This window comes from Lissotriton vulgaris, chromosome 6 (genome assembly GCF_964263255.1).
Source record: "Lissotriton vulgaris chromosome 6, aLisVul1.2, whole genome shotgun sequence".
Taxonomy (NCBI): Eukaryota; Metazoa; Chordata; class Amphibia; order Caudata; family Salamandridae; genus Lissotriton; species Lissotriton vulgaris.
The window spans coordinates 303,800,642-303,820,489 of NC_141694.1; positions in this window are offsets into that span (position 1 = coordinate 303,800,642).

The following is a 19,848-nucleotide window of genomic DNA, read 5'->3' on the forward strand; positions in this document are numbered from 1 at the left end:
CTTAAGTTTATGTACCACAGCCAGCCGACGCGTTTCGTTCTGCACAACAAAACTTCTTCAGGGCGTTCTTATTTCCTTCAAGTTATGTCGGTATCCTGTTGTCATATAACTAGATATTTCTTCCAAATGCTAGACGAGACATAAGTACATTCTTATTCAAAGTGACTTGGTATCAATTTTACCCACACAATTCGGGCAGACTTGAGTAGTTTATAGCATCCTCAAAGTCAGTCTTTCAAAAATTCCAAAGTATAGGACATGATAATCCAAACCCAAATGTTTCTCAAGAAAAGTCATTTTCAATCGTTCAGAATATCGGCGTTTGGGCAAATATGACCCAGGGACCCCCAGTATGCATGGGGAATTAGTTCCCCCTCCGCAAACGCGCCAGTGGCCTGCGTTGCAGAGAGGTGTAAAAAGGGGCATAGCCTCATTACACCTCTGTGCAATGCAGCCCCCTGGCACATACTGGAGAATCCTGATGGGCTAGTTGGCCCCCAGGGACCCCCAGTATGCAAGGGGAATTAGTTCCCCCTCTGCAAACGCGCCAGGGGGCTGCATTGCAGAGAGGTGTAACAAGGGGCATAGCCTCATTACACCTCTGCAATGCAGGCCCCTGGCGCATACTGGAGGTTCCTTGTGGGCTTTCAGGTCTTAAATAGTTAGGAATTAGCATTAAAAAAAAACTTTGAAATTCACTGAAAAAAAATAGGTTTCAGGCCTTATATAGTTAGGAATTAGCATTTAAAAACCTTGCAAATTCACTAACAAAACTATAGGTTTCAGGCCTTATATAGTTAGGAATTAGCATTTACCCTCACCGCCGCCGAGTACCTTCACTTCCAGATCCACACCGAACCCAAGACCACCCTCAGAGGCACCCTCATCTACAGACCCCCGGAACCACGCACACAATTCAGCGAAGCCATTGCAGACTTCGTCAGCCCGCACGCCTTCACCTACACAGACTACATCCTCCTAGGGGACCTCAACTTCCACCTAGAGAACAACAAGGACTGCAACACCACCGCCCTGCTGGACAACCTCGCCAACCTCGGACTCAAGCAACTGGTGAACACCCCCACCCACTACGCCGGCCACACGCTTGACCCCATCTTCTCCTCCCGCAAGCACATCTCCTTCAGATACACAACCGGACTACACTGGACATACCACAGCTGCGTCCACTTCAGCTTCAGGAGAACCACGACCCACCACCACCCGCAACAGGTTCCCCGCAGAAGCTGGGGCAACATCACCGCCGACCAGCTCACCACCACCTTCAGCCGGAACCCGCCCACCAACATGACGGACCCCAATGAAGCAGCCCGCAACCTTACACAGTGGCTCACCAACTGCGCCGATGACCTCGCACCACTGAAGAACCCTCCCAGCAGACCCGGCAGCAGGAGAGCCTTGTGGTTTACCAACAAACTCAAAAACTCCAAGAAAACCTGCCGCACCCTCGAGAAAGTCTGGCGCCACGACCAGACAGCTGAACACATGACCGCCCTCAAGAATGCCACCCGCAAACAACACCAGCTGATCCGCACCACCAAGAAGACAGCATTCAAAGATTGACTGGACAACAACGCCCATAACAGCAAGGAACTCTTCAGCATCGTTAAAGAGCGCTCCAACCCCAGCGCCTACAACAACGACATCACACCCTCGCAATACCTCTGCGACTCACTCGCCTCATTCTTCCACCGCAAGATCGCTGACATACACAACAGCTTCGGCGCACAGTCTACGGACACAACCACCGAATTAATGCCCCCCACCACCACCCTCCGCACTTGGACACCGGTCAGCACCGAAGACACCACCCACCATATGAACCCCATCCACTCCGGCTCCCCTACCAACCCTTGCCCACGCCACATCTTCAACAAAGCCGACTCCATCATCGCACCCCAACTCCGGAACATCATCAACAGCTCCTTTGCATCCACCACCTTCCCGGAGAGTTGGAAACATGCTGAGCTGAGCGTCCTCCTGAAGAAACCCACCGCGGACCCCACGGACCTCAAGAACTTCCGCCCCATCTCGCTCCTCCCCTTTCCAGCCAAAGTCATCGAGAAGACCTTCCTCGAGACCAACGGATCCCTCAACCCCTCACAGTCCGGGTTCCGAGCAAACCACAGCACCGAGACCGCCCTCAAGGCATCCACCGACGACATCAGGTCCCTGCTCGACAATGGAGAAACTGCTTTGTTCATCCTCCTGGACCTCTCAGCAGCCTTCGACACCGTATGCCACCGCACCCTGATACAGCGCCTCAGCCACACCGGAATCCAAGGAGCGGCCCTGGAGTGGATCATCTTGTTCCTCGACGGAAGAACCCAGAGAGCCCGCCTCCCCCCGTACCGCTCCTCGGCCACCGAAGTCATCTGCGGTGTTCCGCAAGGATCCTCACTCAGCCCTACCCTCTTCAACGTCTACATAAGCCCTCTCGCAGCCATCGCACGCGAAAACAACCTCAACATCATCTCCTGCGCCGACGACACTCAGCTGATCCTCTCCCTCACCAACGACCCCGCCTCTGCCAAAGCCAACCGCCAGGAAGGAATGAAAGACGTCGCGGAATGGATGAAGATCAGCCGTCTGAAACTGAACTCAGACAAGCCGGAAGTCCTCATCCTCGGATCCTCTCCCCCCGCCTGGGACGACTCCTGGTGGCCCACTGCCCTGGGCACCGCACCGAAGCCAACGGACCACGCACGCAACCTGGGCTTCATCCTGGACTTCTCCCTCACGATGACCAAACAAGTCAACGCCGTCTCGTCATCTTGCTTCAACACCGTGCGCATGCTCCGAAAGATCTTCCGTTGGATCCCCACAGAGACCAGAAAGACGGTCACCCAGGCCCTCGTCACCAGCCGTCTGGACTACGGGAACACCCTCTACGCTGGATCCGCTGCCAAACTCCAGAAAAGACTCCAGCGCATTCAGAACTCCTCAGCACGACTCATCCTGGACATCCCTCGCCACAGCCACATCTCTGCCCACCTGAAAGACCTGCACTTGCTCCCCATCAACAAGAGGATCACGTTCAGACTCCTCACCCATGCACACAAGGCTCTCCACGACATGGGCCCGGAGTACCTCAACCAGCAGTTCCGTTCAGCCAGCCTCGCCCTTGCCTCCGTCCCACAAATCTGCAAATCCACCGTCGAAGGAAGATCCTTCTCCTACCTGGCAGCCAAGACATGGAACTCCCTCCCCACCCACCTACTGCTGACCCTGGACCATCTCTCCTTCAGGAAACAACTCAAGACCTGGCTGTTCGAGCAGTAGCGACCACCCCCCCTTCAGTGCCTTGAAACCCTTACGGGTGAGTAGGGCTCTATATAAATTCTACTGATCGATTGATTGATTGATTTTAAAAAACCTTTGAAATTCCCTGAAAAAAACATTGGTTTCAGGCCCTATGTAGTTAGGAATTAGCATTTAAAAAACCTTTAAAATTCACTAAAAAAACTATAAGTTTTAGGGGTGTTATAGTTAGCTGGACATTTATTCTAGTGTATGAAAAGGTGTATGTGATTGTCACGTGGATGATGTCATCAGTGATGTCATTTGAGATGTCATCAGTGATGTCACTAACCATGTCATGAATTATGTAATATGTGACATCATCAGCAGTGGATTGCAGGTGCGCGAAATGTAGTTTTAATGGTTTTGTATGAGTGAAATGTCATGCTGAATGATTCGGTAGTGGCCCCATCCCTTCGGACTACCCCAAGCACAGCAAAAATAAAATCCCAACCAAAGGTCCTGCAAAACATTATGGGATGAGATTCTAGAGTGCAGTGAATATTCACATTTGATGGGCCTACACCATGGCCATGTGAGTGAAGGGGACCCATGTACTGCAGAGAAAGCATAAAAGAATGCACTGTGAGGACCACTTTTGCTGACTACATGCCTTCACTTGTTGGTAAAGTGCACCTTTAAAAAAAAATGATGTGTGGCATCACATTTCTCCTATGATGTGGGATATGCTAAAGGAACTTCCTAGGCTGTGCATGGCAGCTTAAACTGCAAGGAAGTAAGTGAAACATTGTGATTTTCATTATGAATACCATTTATATTTGACCCCTGGCTTGTTTCATGTCAAGCATGTGTCATACATTACAGAAGTAATGTGGATAGGACATTGTTGTTTCTAGAACATTGTCTATGAGCGTTGAAAGATAAGTGCATATTATGTTCTATTTTAAGGGAGCAGTAATGGACTCACAGATGGGGCCGCCATCAATTTAAGGGAGACAATGTATGCTCCACTGGAGTCTAGGAGTTCAAGAACTGCCTCCAGATCTCCCATAAGTGGCACTGAGTAAGGATGAGTTGACCTCGATGTTTGTCCACGGGCAGCGGTAGACAACACCACAATTTATAGCTCCAATTAATCTGTCCCTTCCCAGCTCCAAATAGTGGCAGGGAAGCCTGTCACACCTGTGCCAGAGCTACCACCACCCCTGTCCTTCCTTACCCCTTAGCAAGGCTCCAGCATAAAACCTGAAGGTCTGGGGCGAGAAACCAGGCATATGTTGCTCTGCACCCACCCACCACTCTTTGAATTCTAAGATGATCTACAGAAGTTAGACTTTATCTTTGCAGTACACACAGTTGGATAGTGACCCTGTCAGAAAAAGACTGGATAGGCACATGAGTACTGTGGAAAGTATTCATTTGCAGGTTAGTGCCATGCCCAAATGTGTCCATGCCGCAATGTCAGCACAGGATGAAATTACACTATCTCATAACCTTTAACCTCTTCTCCCTCTACCCCAAGTTTCTTGCCTAACCGTTTCACGTCAACCCATCTGTTTTCACCTATACATTTTTAGGTTAATGGAGCAAGGGAGTTTCAAAAAAAGATTCCCCAAAGACAAGAAAGAAATGAGGGGCTGAGGATGTCCAATGACTGGTGATGAGAAGGGCTCTCCAAACAGTGATACTGACTTCCATATACTTTATTTTGGATATGAGGTATTACATGTTTTATTTTTGGGGGGATTAATTTTCGTTATGAGCAGTTTTTTAAAAATGTATTTAATTTGACTGTATGTGCCTTCTCTCTGCCCATCACAATCCAGATGATTTAGGTAGTGTTTGGTTAAGTGTTTCCCTTTTCTATACATAACATATATCACATACAAAAATGCACATTTCACAGCAAGCGTACTCTGTTATTCTTCTATATTCCTTATGCCTTATGGTTTTTGACTAATGGTGTGATTCACATAACAAGTAGCCCAAACTTCCAGATTGGCGCTATTTGCTGTAATGTTTATCAGTGGGTGTTGCATTCTGCCAGCACAGAAGTCAATGTGTATTCATTTGAGACTCAGAACCCCTCCCAGGCAGGTAAGTTCATCCCCTCCTTGTTGGCCTTCCCATGCAGCATCCTCCCGCTTGAATTACTCAGGGACAACATGTTATGGTGCATCTAAGGCCGCAGTTTTTTTCAACAATCATGGATCATACATTTCGCAACTTTTGGTTGGTCATTCGAAAACCCATGTTTATTTCCTATCACATGTATCATTGCAAACATTGATCCACTGGTTTGTTTCTCTTTCTGGTTGACAGCACTGATCCTGTGCGAGAGCCCTTTTAGCAGGTGTCTCACTATCCTGAGGATTCTTGGTTTCACTTGCTACCCATTTTGTGGACCGCTGTCAGACGCGGCCCATGACACAATGTAAATTAAATGTTATCATAACAAGTTTCCTTTCTTCTGAGATCGCAGCAACGCGCGACGGGTAAGCTAGTATATATATAAATATATATATATATATATATGTATATATATATATATATATATATATATATATTTATATATATATATATATATATAGATATATATATATATATATATACATATATACACCGGGGCACACTAAGTGCTTGAAATTTCGCAGTGGATCTGTACTTTCCACTGCGAACTTGGATAAAGACATCTGACATTGTGGGACCCACTGTGGGTCTAAATAATGGCACATAAGACTACAAGTTCCAGGAATCAATGCGCTACTAAAGCGATGCAAGGTGACGCCTTTACTATTAAAGGCAACCGGAAATGGGACGATTAAGCCTCACAAACCACCACACTGCCAGAATTGCCCATGAGGAAGGAGCGGACAGCCCGAAAACGCGTTGGGCGGACAAGAATTTAAATTACGGAGGCTGCTCATCACCGTTATGAAATAAAGAGAGAGAGTTATCTCACCACTGCTGTTCGAGTGCTTTCTCATTGCAGAGCCTTAGTTTTTCACATATATATATATATATATATATATATATATATATATATATATATATATATATATATATATATATATATATATATATATATATATATATATATATATATATATATATATATACAAAAGAGAAGGAGAGAACTCTGGGTAGCTTCAAATTTAGGTGGAAAGCAGCTCCTGTTAGAGCACTCTCAACACCAGCGACACTCTAGATCTGCTCGCCTCAAATGTCTGTTTTTCTATCAAAGTCTTTAAGCATAGGATTAGCACAGTTCCATCCACGCTGAGACAGAAAAGGACAAAGTCTTTTGCCATTTCTACAGCAAAGTCTTTAAGCATAGGACTAACACAGTGCTGTCCTTGCCGAGCTGTAAAATGACAAAACTTATCAAAAAACAAGAATTCCTTTCTGTGTATTAGTCTTTCAGTTAGTGACCATGAGGCCTACACATTATAACCCATTCTGATTACTTTGTGGTTATGATATTAAGTTAGATGTTTAGTTAACATTAGTACTCCAAACTTTAGTTTTATTTATAAAAGGAAACATTTACATTTACAGACCATATTTAAAATAGCATTCAATTGATACTTTAAAAGGGTGCTCTGTTACACTCTTATCCACTTTCTAACAATTCCGAATTACGGTATCTATCTTAGAGTCACACCGGTTAAAAAAGGTTTATACTTATATCCATTCAAATTAAATACACAAAACAAACAATTCATATACAATAATAGTTCCACTGTCGACGCGTTTCGGTGCGTTGGTTACAATTATGGCACCTTCCTCAGGACGGACAAAATTTAAAACCAAAGATTATTCAATTCTTTCTAAAAAAGAGAAATAAATATAATTAATGCAATGTCCCTGTAGAGAGTTTTATTCTGGTTATAGACTAGTCTAGTGGAGTTAACTGTTTCCATATTGAATGCCCTTACTTGAAGTATAGGGATTGAAGTCCTTATGTTAATTTTCAGGACAGTTATATTCCTTTTGGACGTTGCGGTTTGGGTCACTCACATCATAGTCTTTTTGAATCATTGACTTTCTATAAGAGAAGAGCATGAGATTATATGCCATACTGCACATAGTTATGGCTTGTTCTTACATTTCTCCTGTGCTACTTACTCATAAAGTTCTAATTGACCCTTTATTTAAAGGTGTCCGTTGAAGCAGGTACATTTTTCAATGTGCACCATCAATATAAGGTAATCTTGCTGTGCCTATAAAGTACACGAAGATTACTAAAGGGGTCTAATTCATAGTTTTTAAACCACTGGAAGTATATGGAATTTATCACCCCGATACATACCCATAACTTTTTCACCTAATGCCGGCACTCAGGCTGTTCTTGCTTGCACCCTCTCACGTGGTGTCTTTATACCTATATCCGGATAACATAACATAGTATTTTAGTGGACGATGACCCTCTATTGTCATTATCCCTACCGTTGTTGGTTTAAAAGGTGGTATACATACCTCTTAGGGATATAGTGTTCTTTGTATGCCTGAGGTGCAGCGTTTGGTTATTGTTTCATAAAACGCTATAAGTCTCACTCTCTGGCGGGAAGATGTTTTCAATTCAATCTTCTCCCGACCTACACAGTGAATAAATCATATTCAGTCGGGTTTCATGGGCCAAAGTTGACAACGCATTTATTATTTTGTCTACGTGTCTACCTGGTTTCCCTGGTTCCTCTGACTGTACTACCAGTTACACTGTTTTTTTACATATACTAATCTTGCAACCTTGTATGTTCCATATTAGCCATACTTTAAGGCACCCACTTATTTTCATTTAGTGATGTTGTTGAGTTTTGCATACCCCTTACTTAGGCTGATATTAGTAGCTGATGGCTACTACTGTGGTGCCAAAGTACTGTGCTAACTCAGTTGGAATCTTAAGCACTACTAGTGTGAAACCATTTTTTTCTTATTATAAACACATGCAGGGATATAATCTACCTCAGCGCGCTTTTTTCTTAACATTCAAAAAATGGTGTTAAAATTAAGCTTTTCTCTTAAGGACAGCATAGAGCTGTTCTAGCTGCTCGTTTTTAACCCCAGGGATTTAGACCGCTGTTAACTCACTACCAAGTGCATGATCCTTACCTTCTAAGCTGGACGTTCGGCAAGACTACTTCCAACGGCTTCCTGCTCCTAATGACATTCGTCAGAACCTCATCCTTAAATACCCTTTCGTTTTAAATAATTGAGTATCAATTGACTACTCAATTGGTATAATCAAGGTTTATTTACGGCACGTGTGTATGCGCCATTTTGGTAGTATATAAGCCTCCAATCTCATAAGGACTACAGGACCGCAAACTTTATACACGCTCTATAGCTAAATTATGGCGCCCATATGTCAACGTTATTTTCCTAAGTATTTCAAATGAAGACCTAATTTAAATTCTAGGGTCTCGAGCTATGGTTTCGCGCTGGCTATGTTGTTAATTTGCGGCGCCCGTGTGTCAGCGCCATTTTTGTAGTTTTTGGTGGGGGTCATGTGGCAACTACAAACCACGAAATCGGACCCTGTAGTCGTTGCATAATCTTAGTTTTTACTTCAGCTCACATCATCTCATTTGGAATGTCACGCTGATTTAGTTTTCCTTGTGTATATTATTTGTTTTCTGATGATCTGGCTATCACCCGTATTCTGCGCCATTTTGATAGTTTTTTATGGTCTTATTCGGACTACAAGACCGCGAGTTCGAGGGCCATTTTAGTAGTTTTTTGGTCATATTAGGACAAATTGTGGTTCGAGTCTTATACAGGATTCGTTACGTAACGAATCCTGTATATGACTCGAACCACAATTTGTTTTTAATTGAGTTGTTAATTGAGTTGTTAAAATTAGGCAAGAGTATAAGATATACATAGTATATCATATATAGTATACTATCCAAGATGTGGGGTAAAATATTGTGATAGATACAGGAAGAAACTCCAATAATATGACCAAAAGACGGGGGGAGCATAGGGCTCGAACCCGCCGTCTTGTAGTCCTAATATGACCAAAAAACTACTAAACTGGCATCCATCTTACTCCCTAGTGACGATAGATGTGGTGTCACTATACACCTCCATCAGCCATGATCTTGGAATCAGAGCCACAGAATTCTTCCTGAGACAGAGGCCAATAACAGAACGGGAGCATTCAAAAATGTTAACAGACATGATTAGGATGTGTTTGTACAACAACGTGTTCTTATTCAATCAAAAAATGTACCGACAAAAGTGTGGAACGGCCATGGGAGTTTCCTTCTCTCCAAGCTATGCGAACCTCATGATGGGGTGGTGGGAGAGGAGCGTAGCTTGGAGGGAAGAAAACGACCAACATATGGCCAAAGTAGCACTTTGGGTGCGGTTTATAGATGACTTGTTCCTCTTGTGGAAAGGCAGTACCAGTGAATTTGAAGCCTTTTTTGATATCCTCAACACAAATGATGTAGGATTGAAATTTACATATAATATCAGTCCAAAAGAAATAGAGTTTTTGGATATCAAAGTGTTCATACAGAACAACAAAATTGAAACAACCACCCACAGAAAAAAGACTGCAACAAACAGCATTCTTCATGGACTCAGCTTCTACCCTCAGAAATTGGTGAAAAGCATACCATATGGTGAATTTCTCCGTATGAGGAGAAATTGTTCAACCGAACAGGAAACTGAGAAAAAATTCAACAAGACAAAAAATCGCTTCCTTGAAAGAGGTTACAAACATATGGATATAGCAAAAGGGGAAGACAAAGCAAAAGCAAAAACAAGATTGGAAACTCTGAACCAGGAAACTGAACCAAAAAGCATAGAACAGCCAGAAACAGACAATCAAACAAAAAACAAGGAAGAACGACCAAGAATGATTGCAACATATAACAAAGAGAGTTATAAAATCCAAAAAATTCTCTCAAAATACTGGCATGTCTTAATGAAAGACCCAGATATAGGCACTGAAATTGGAACCGGTCCTTTAATTTCATATCGAAGAGCGCCAAACCTCTCAGACCATTTGGTACAAAGTCACTTTTCACAGACAAAACAAAAAGATTGGCTCCAAAAAAGGAGCAATGGATTTACCAAATGCATAACGTGCAAAGCGTGCAAAATAGGACAAAACACAACAGTCCTATCTGATCCGTCTGGAAAAGACTTCACGATCAAAACAAAAATTACTTGTGAATCTTCATTTGTGGTGTATATGCTGAGATGCCAGTGTGGAAAAGAATACATAGGGAGTACAAAATGCCCCCTAAAGAAAAGAATCTTAGAACACATACGGGCTATACAAAACAACGATACCACATATGCTATGGCGAAACACTTGAAAACACATATGGGAAAAATATGGCAAGATATCAAGTATTTGGGACTAGCATCCATCCCCACACAGGAAAGGGGGGGTGATAGACTTTTGAAATTGAGACGACTGGAGTCCAAATTAATATTCAAATTTAAAACCAAACAGCCCAGAGGGCTGAATGCAGACGAGGAGATGCATGTACACTTATAATGACTTAATAAGACATTGATATTAATTCTGTGTGATTGAATCTTGTAAATAAGGCCAAAAATGACTATATTAGGGTCAAAATGTGGGACATAGGGCACTCAGCCCGTAAAACAAGCAACATAAAACTGGAAATGTTGAAAAGTCCTCAAAGTGGTGCCTAACCATAAGCACAAATGGACAGTATGAATCATTTTTGTATTAGAATGCATTTTTCATTCTGTAAATACATTCTATGATGAGCTCCTTTATGATATGTTACCCACACAATGACCTATTCAAATCATGTATGAATAATGTTAAAAAATTACGAATTAACATACATTTAATGTAAAAACTACAAGGCCCATAATCCCTCACTGAGTAACATGTAGTGAGCATGTATAAAATGTGGAAAGAGAAAAGGGACATTTGTAGAACACTGCCGTGACCAAGAACGTTTGTTCGAAACGCGTAGGAGTTTTGCTTGAGACCTAAATAAATCTACCGTGATAAGAAGAGTGCAGCGTCCTTGCTTTTGTTTTTGGATTACTAGGAGACACGCTCCCGGTCTCCAACGCGGGCACCAACGCAAGCAGTTCCCTCTGCTACGGGAACATTTGCAAAGAATATATATATATATTCACAAAAAAAACCATAGGTTATAGACCATATATAGTTAGGAATTTGCATTTACAAAACCTTGAAAATTCAATGAAAAAACCATAGGTTATAGACCATATATAGTTAGGGATTAGCATTTAAAAAACCTTATTTTATTTGCACAAAACCATTGAAATTCCATATATAGTTAGTTGCACTAACTATATATCGCGGACCCGCAATCCACTGCTAATGATGTCACATATTACATCATTCATGACATGGTCAGTGACATCACTGATGACATCACTGATGACATCTCAAATGACATCACTGATGACATCTCAAATGACATCACTGATGACATCACTGACATCTCATTTCACATTACTGATTACATCACTGATGATATCATTTATGTGATAATACATCTTCAGACTCTAATATAACCATAGATACACTCAGTGTAAACAGGCACTCACAGACTGTCACACATCCATGGAGTTACTCACACACCTAGTCAGTCATGCAAAGAATCAATCGCATCTCCATTTCCTCAACTACACAGTTATACACACCTTACTTATTCAAACATATACTAACACATATTTACTCTCTTATACAATCCTTGATACAAGTTCACAATGATTCATACAGCCACTCTCACATTCACTGGCTCTTATGTTCAGTTATTTATATATGTCAACTCTCACATGGAGTGTGTTTTACATATGTACTTACTATGACATGTAGCACTGAGATATCCATTCACTCACCAATATACTCATGCACACAGTCAACTGTCCATACAGCTGTTTCTACAAGCACTTTTGAACCCATACACCTAGGGAATCAACTGCTCACACATCTATGCACAGAGTTATACACCTCCCAGCCACCCACACACATACTCAGTCTCCCATACAAATACTTGGGCAACCATGCAATAACCCACATAGTTTCTGATATAGCTACTGATTTAAACATGTAGCAGTTTACAGAACAACATAAATAATGATTGCCAAATTAAGTCACTGGGTGTTGTCATCAGTGATGTCATCAGTGATGTCATTTGAGATGTCATCAGTGATGTTATCAGTGATGTCATTTGAGATGTCATCAGTGATGTCATCAGTGATGTCACTGACCATGTCATGAATGATGTAATATGTGACATCATTAGCAGTGGATTGCGGGTCCGCGATATATAGTTAGTGCAACTAACTATATATGGAATTTCAATGGTTTTGTGCAAATAAAATAAGGTTTTTTAAATGCTAATCCCTAACTATATATGGTCTATAACCTATGGTTTTTTCATTGAATTTTCAAGGTTTTGTAAATGCAAATTCCTAACTATATATGGTCTATAACCTATGGTTTTTTCTGTGAATTTCATTGGTTTTTTAAAAGCTAATATCTATAGCTGTAAAATATATTCTTTATTAAGTGACGTATCACGTAGCCCGTGAGACGCCTCATGATGCATCGCATAACCGTGACGTATCGTCTCTGCAGCGCAAACCAAACCCAAAACGTAAGCGCGCCAGAACACGCTTAAAGATATATATATTTTTTTAACCTTAATTAGACAAAATCCACACGTGCACATATCACAAACGTTCAAAAAACACAATATGTCGGACTCCCGTTACGCTGCCGGTTAGCTGCCCGGTTAACGTACCAGGAAGCACCTTTACCGCGAAAAATCGCAATTTTTTTTCTTTTGCCCCGCAGGGAACTTTAATAGCCCCCTCATCAATCCTAGGGGTTCAGGAGGGGTCTGCCTTACCCCTTTCATTCATTTACACCTTTTTTTTTCCACCTCTTGTCTCTCGATCCCACAGAGAGACAAGATGGCGGCCGCTCCAGACTGTTTACAATGATAACAGCCAATCAGCTTCTCCTCAGACTCCCGTTACACTGCCGGTTAGCTTCCCGGTTAGCTGCCCGGTTAGCTGCCCGGTTCGCGTACCAAGACGCGTCTCTACGGCGAAAAAATCAGATTTTTGTTTTTTTTTTGGCCCCGCGTGGCTTTATAATATCCCCCTCATCAATCCTAGGGGGTCAGAAGGGGTCTACCTTGCCCTCTTTCCTTCATTTCCCCCTTTGTTTTGGCCTCCTCTTGTCTCTCGATCCTACCGAGAGACAAGATGGCGGCCACTCCGGACTGTTTACAATGTTGACAGCCAATCAGCTACTCCTCAGACTCCCGTTACACTGCCGGTTAGCTTCCCGGTTAGCTGCCCGGTTAGCTGCCCGGTTCGCGTACCAAGACGCGTCTCTACGGCGAAAAAAATCGGAATTTTTTTTTTTTTTTTTTTTGGGCCCCGCGTGGCTCTATAATATCCCCCTCATCAATCCTAGGGGGTCAGAAGGGGTCTACCTTGCCCCCTTTCCTTCATTTCCCCGTTTGTTTTGGCCTCCTCTTGTCTCTCGATCCTACGAGAGACAAGATGGCGGCCGCTCCGGACTGTTTAGAATGTTGACAGACACCGGAGAGCCAATCAGCTTCGCATCGCAAAGTTCCGTTACGCGAAAAGTACGCGAACCGGAGCGCTGCCCGGAGCGCTGTTACAGATATATATCTTATTTTAAACGTTAATTTCTCAAAATCCACTGAAGCACATATATTAAGACCTAGCAAAGGCACATCGGGCTAACAGTCCCTACAATTTTGCCAAGTTTCGTGTAAATCCATTCAGCCGTTCGAGCTAAAAGTGAGGCCAACCGCCCTATGGAAAAATGAATGGGAAAAACGCGTTTTGGGACCCCCTTTTTTCTCGGCCCCCCCTTGACGACCCCCCCCAAATTTTCAGGGGCTGCTCAGAAACAAAATGTGCCATTTTCCTGAAAATTTCAGCCAATTCCGTCCACAAACGCCAAAGTTATTAGACATAGAATTTTCAAAAGTTCCATAGAGAAAAAATCCTAACTATATATACCTACTGGCGGTTATATATATATTTATATATATATATTACCTACTGACGGTCGCCAGTAGGTATATATAGTTAGGATTTTTTCTCTATGGGACTTTTGAAAATTCTATGTCTAATAACTTTGGCGTTTGTGGACGGAAACAGGTGAAATTTTCAGGAAAATGGCACATTTTGTTTCTGAACCGCCCTTGAAAATTTGGGGGGGTTTCATCAAGGGGGGGCCGAGAAAAAAGGGGGGTCCCAAAACACGTTTTTCCCATTCATTTTTCCATAGGGCGTTTGGCCTCACTTTTAGCTCGAACGGCTGAATGGATTTGCACGAAACTTGGCAAAATTGTAGGGACTGTTAGCCCGATGTGCCTTTGCTTAGTCTCAATATATGTGCTCCAGTGGATTTTGAGAAATTAACGTTTTAAAAAACAGATATATCTGTGACAGCGTCCCGGATAGCGCTCCGGTTCGCGAACTTTTCGAGTAACGGAACTTTGCGAAGCGAAGCTGATTGGCTCTGTCAACATTCTAAACAGTCGGGAGCGGCCGCCATCTTGTCTCTCGGTAGGATCGAGAGACAAGAAGAGGAGAAAAACGAAGGGGGAATTTAATGAAAGGGGGCAAGGTAGACCCTTCTTGACCCCCTAGGAATGATGTTGGGGTTATTAAAGGGTCCCGTGGGTCAAATAAAAAAAAATGTTTTTTTTGCGGTAGAAGCGCTTTCCGGTTCGCGAACCAGGTAGCGAACCGGGACGCGAAACGGGAATTCGCCATTTTGTGTTTCGTTTTAATTAAATTACAAGATGGAGGAAAAACAATGTGAGAAATGGGTATAAGGGGGTACGGGAGACGTATCCTGACCCCCTATGTTTTCTGAGGGTGGCTGAGGATGCTCATATATGTTGATACTTGTCTTCCAGCGGCTGCGCGTGAGCGTTTTTTTTTTTTTTGCTGCGTATATTAATCCGTATTGATAAACATTGTCTGCGCCATCTTGCTTTTTTCCAATGCCACACTTTTGTCGTGACCGGCAGCCATTTTAGATGCCTTGACCAGACCCACTCTCTGCACGCCGCCGATCGTGACGTCTGTTAACGTTCGATTCGAAGGAAATCAGGAAGTGTTGACCGCCATTTTGACACTGCGAGTAAATATATTGTTAAAAATAATTGTTATAAATTAATCTGTATTGATAAACATTGTCTGCGCCATCTTGCTTTTTTTCCAATGCCACACTTTTGTCGTGCACAGCAGCCATTTTAGATGCCTTGACCAGACCCACTCTCTGCACGCCGCCGATCCTCAGCATGGCTCCCCACCCTCGCAAGCATCTCCCCCACGCACTGGTCACCCCCGCTCTCTGTCTTATGCATGGGCCATAAACCTCCCCCCATCTGCGCTGCTCTTCCCTGAGAATCACACCCTGTGCCCGCCCGACACCTCCCTTTCACCCTATTCACTACCGCACCCTCTGACACTTCTCTTCCTTTGTGTCTGATTGTTCAGGCCGGTCCTAGGCTATCACCTAGCCCTGCGGATGTAGTTTATGGCCTCAACTGTAAAGAATCACCCCTCTTCAAAGGAGTTACAGTAGATCAAGGCCCCCACCCCATGAGATCCGTCACACCACACGCGTTCCTACTATCTGATAACGATCCTGTATTGTGATTGGGGAGGGGATTCTCACTGTGAGGATGTGTGGGACCGAGCCTGAAGCGGAAGATCCCAGGGATGCCTTTTTGTACATCAAAGTCTTCACAATTATGTGTCACATTAAAAATATATAGCACTCCAACAAAGTAGTAGGATTATAACACTTTAATAACTTATAAATATATACAACGCACCAAAAACAGTAAACACGTTAAAAAACATTTTTTTTTAAACAAAAGCAACAATGGTCAGTAGCGGTCTGTTGTGCGAATAGTCCGAAGGCAGCACAACGTGCTGAGATCTGGACGGCACCCAGGTGATGTCCTTTACTTGCCACACTAGTCTTGGCATCCTACAATGCTGCACCGAAAAACGGCGTGGAGCACCACGGGGGGGGGGGGGGAGGCGGCGTGAACGGGCCTCCCCAGGTGGAGGCTCGTCTGCTGTAGTGGGGCGCCCCTTTAGCGTTTCATTTGCCATTCAGCGGTTTTCCGCCCGCTTTTGCTGCACTGTGCCTCATCCACCATTCAGCTGTTTACCGCCCGCTCTTGCGGCTACAGCGTCTCGTCCGCCATCCAGTTGAGTTGCGCCCGCTCTTGCGGCTACAGCGTCTCACCCACCATCCAGTTGAATTGCGCCCACTCTTGCGGTGCAGTGATAGGCAGCTGCCACAGGACTCTTAAAATTGCGGCCGGCTCTTCGGATTTGGGCCTGGTCCACTAAAATGGCCCTGGGACACATTTGAACTCGGACATTTGCCTGCTAGGGCTTGGGCCCCATTCTCGAAAGCGTCCCCTCAGCCTTGAAGATTCTACAAAAGTCATCGGGGCCCCCGACTCCCGCAGGCTTCCGGTGGGGAGCGGCTGCCATGATTGCTTGCTGAATGGCCACGACGGAGCTACGAGATGGTGGTGCTCTCATGCTGACGCCAGCTTCCGTCTGAAACATCCAGAAACACTGTAGACTATCAATTCGATGAGTTCCGGTGGAGCCCCAATGTGACCCGGTAGGGAAGAACTTGCCCTCCCCTTTTTTGAGTGATGGTTCTTGTTGCCTGTCCTCTCTGTTGTCATCTAACGGAACCTTTTTGGATTGCCGAGTGAGAAAAAAAAAGGTGGGGCTTTCATCGTTTGGGGAAAAAAAAAATTCAATCCAATGGAAAGTGTTATTTTTAGGTCATATGATCAAGCATTTCATCATTAGGAAACCAAAAGTAAATGAACCAATGAAAAGTTTTATAAACAAGTCACATGACCTGTTATGCGGCTTTGGGCTATAAAAAGCCTACAAAATCCGTTGGCCTGTGAGGCGGCGTCAGTAGCGGACCGATGTGCGAATAGGCCGAAGGCAGCACAACGCGTCGAGATCCGGATGGCACCGAGGTGGTGTCCAGCAAGTTGCCGCACTGGTGTGGCTATCCTACAATGCTGCGCCGAAAGACGGCGTGGGGTGCCCGGGGGGGGGCGGGGGCGGCGCAAACTGGCCTCTGTCCCCTCCCTAGGTGGAGGCACCTCATGTGCAGTGCGGTGCCCTTTGCCGTTTCACTCGCCGTTCAGCAGAGTTGCGCCCGCTCTTGCGGCACAGTGCCTCACCCTCCATCCAGCTGAGTTTCGCCCGCTCTTGCGGTACAGCGACTCACCCGCCATCCAGCTGAGTTTCGCCCACTCTTGCGGTACAGTGACTCGAACGTGCCGAGATCCGGATGGCACCGAGGTGGTGTCCAGCAAGTTTCACTGGTGTGGCCATCCTACAATGCTGCGCCGAAAGACGGCGTGGGGTGCCCGGGGGGGGGGGGGGAAGGCGGTGCAAACGGGCCTCTCTCACCTCCCCAGGTGTCTCACCCACCATCCAGTTGAATTGCGCCCACTCTTGCGGTGCAGTGATAGGCAGCTGCCACAGGACTCTTAAAATTGCGGCCGGCTCTTCGGATTTGGGCCTGGTCCACTAAAATGGCCCTGGGACACATTTGAACTCGGACATTTGCCTGCTAGGGCTTGGGCCCCATTCTCGAAAGCGTCCCCTCAGCCTTGAAGATTCTACAAAAGTCATCGGGGCCCCCGACTCCCGCAGGCTTCCGGTGGGGAGCGGCTGCCATGATTGCTTGCTGAATGGCCACGACGGAGCTACGAGATGGTGGTGCTCTCATGCTGACGCCAGCTTCCGTCTGAAACATCCAGAAACACTGTAGACTATCAATTCGATGAGTTCCGGTGGAGCCCCAATGTGACCCGGTAGGGAAGAACTTGCCCTCCCCTTTTTTGAGTGATGGTTCTTGTTGCCTGTCCTCTCTGTTGTCATCTAACGGAACCTTTTTGGATTGCCGAGTGAGAAAAAAAAAGGTGGGGCTTTCATCGTTTGGGAAAAAAAAAATTTCAATCCAATGGAAAGTGTTATTTTTAGGTCATATGATCAAGCATTTCATCATTAGGAAACCAAAAGTAAATGAACCAATGAAAAGTTTTATAAACAAGTCACATGACCTGTTATGCGGCTTTGGGCTATAAAAAGCCTACAAAATCCGTTGGCCTGTGAGGCGGCGTCAGTAGCGGACCGATGTGCGAATAGGCCGAAGGCAGCACAACGCGTCGAGATCCGGATGGCACCGAGGTGGTGTCCAGCAAGTTGCCGCACTGGTGTGGCTATCCTACAATGCTGCGCCGAAAGACGGCGTGGGGTGCCCGGGGGGGGCGGGGGCGGCGCAAACTGGCCTCTGTCCCCTCCCTAGGTGGAGGCACCTCATGTGCAGTGCGGTGCCCTTTGCCGTTTCACTCGCCGTTCAGCAGAGTTGCGCCCGCTCTTGCGGCACAGTGCCTCACCCTCCATCCAGCTGAGTTTCGCCCGCTCTTGCGGTACAGCGACTCACCCGCCATCCAGCTGAGTTTCGCCCACTCTTGCGGTACAGTGACTCGAACGTGCCGAGATCCGGATGGCACCGAGGTGGTGTCCAGCAAGTTTCACTGGTGTGGCCATCCTACAATGCTGCGCCGAAAGACGGCGTGGGGTGCCCGGGGGGGGGGGGGGGAGGCGGTGCAAACGGGCCTCTCTCACCTCCCCAGGTGGAGGTACCTCATCTACAGTGGGGCGCCTTTTAGCGTTTCACTCGCCTTCCAGCTGAGTTCCGCCCGCTCTTGCGGCACAGTGCCTCACCCCCCATCCAGCTGAGTTGCGCCCGCTCTTGCGGCTACAGCGTCTCTCTCACCATCCAGCTGAATTGCGCTTACTCTTGCGGTGCAGCGAAAGGAGGCTTCAACAAGACTTTCAAAATGGCGGCCGGCTCTTTGGATTTGGGCCTGGTCCACTAAAATGGCCCTGGGACACCTTGGAACTCGGACGCTTGCCTGCTAGGGCATGGGCCCCATTCACGAAAGCGTCCCCTCTTTTGACTGATTGTTCTTGTTGCCTATCTCTTCTGTTGTCATTTAACGGAACCTTTATGGACTGCCGAAAGGGGTTCTGGTCCGACCGCTTGTTGGTGGAGACATTTTGACTATATCCTGGACCTGCCCGGCCTTGCCCAAAATGGCGCCGGTATAAATGGGACTCGTAACTCCTTGTTGTGTACTGGTTGCCCAACCTTGATATCACGAGATACGTATGCAGTTTTGAAGCACATGGCGGGCGGGGACGAGTACTGATTGAACATTTGGACATCCCTATTGATATTAAGTTCTGATGTGTTATTGATTACTGTACTATTGAAAGATCGAATTAACGTCACTCATAGTACTTGCCCGCAAATGTATATCTAGATAATTTTATTGTAACTGGCCCTGTCGTACTTTAATTATAAAATGTACGTCCACCGATTCCGCAACTGTTAGACACCTTAGTTCTTGCAACCTAATGGCCCGCCCGTTACGTTCTTCTACAGTGTAAATGTCCCCT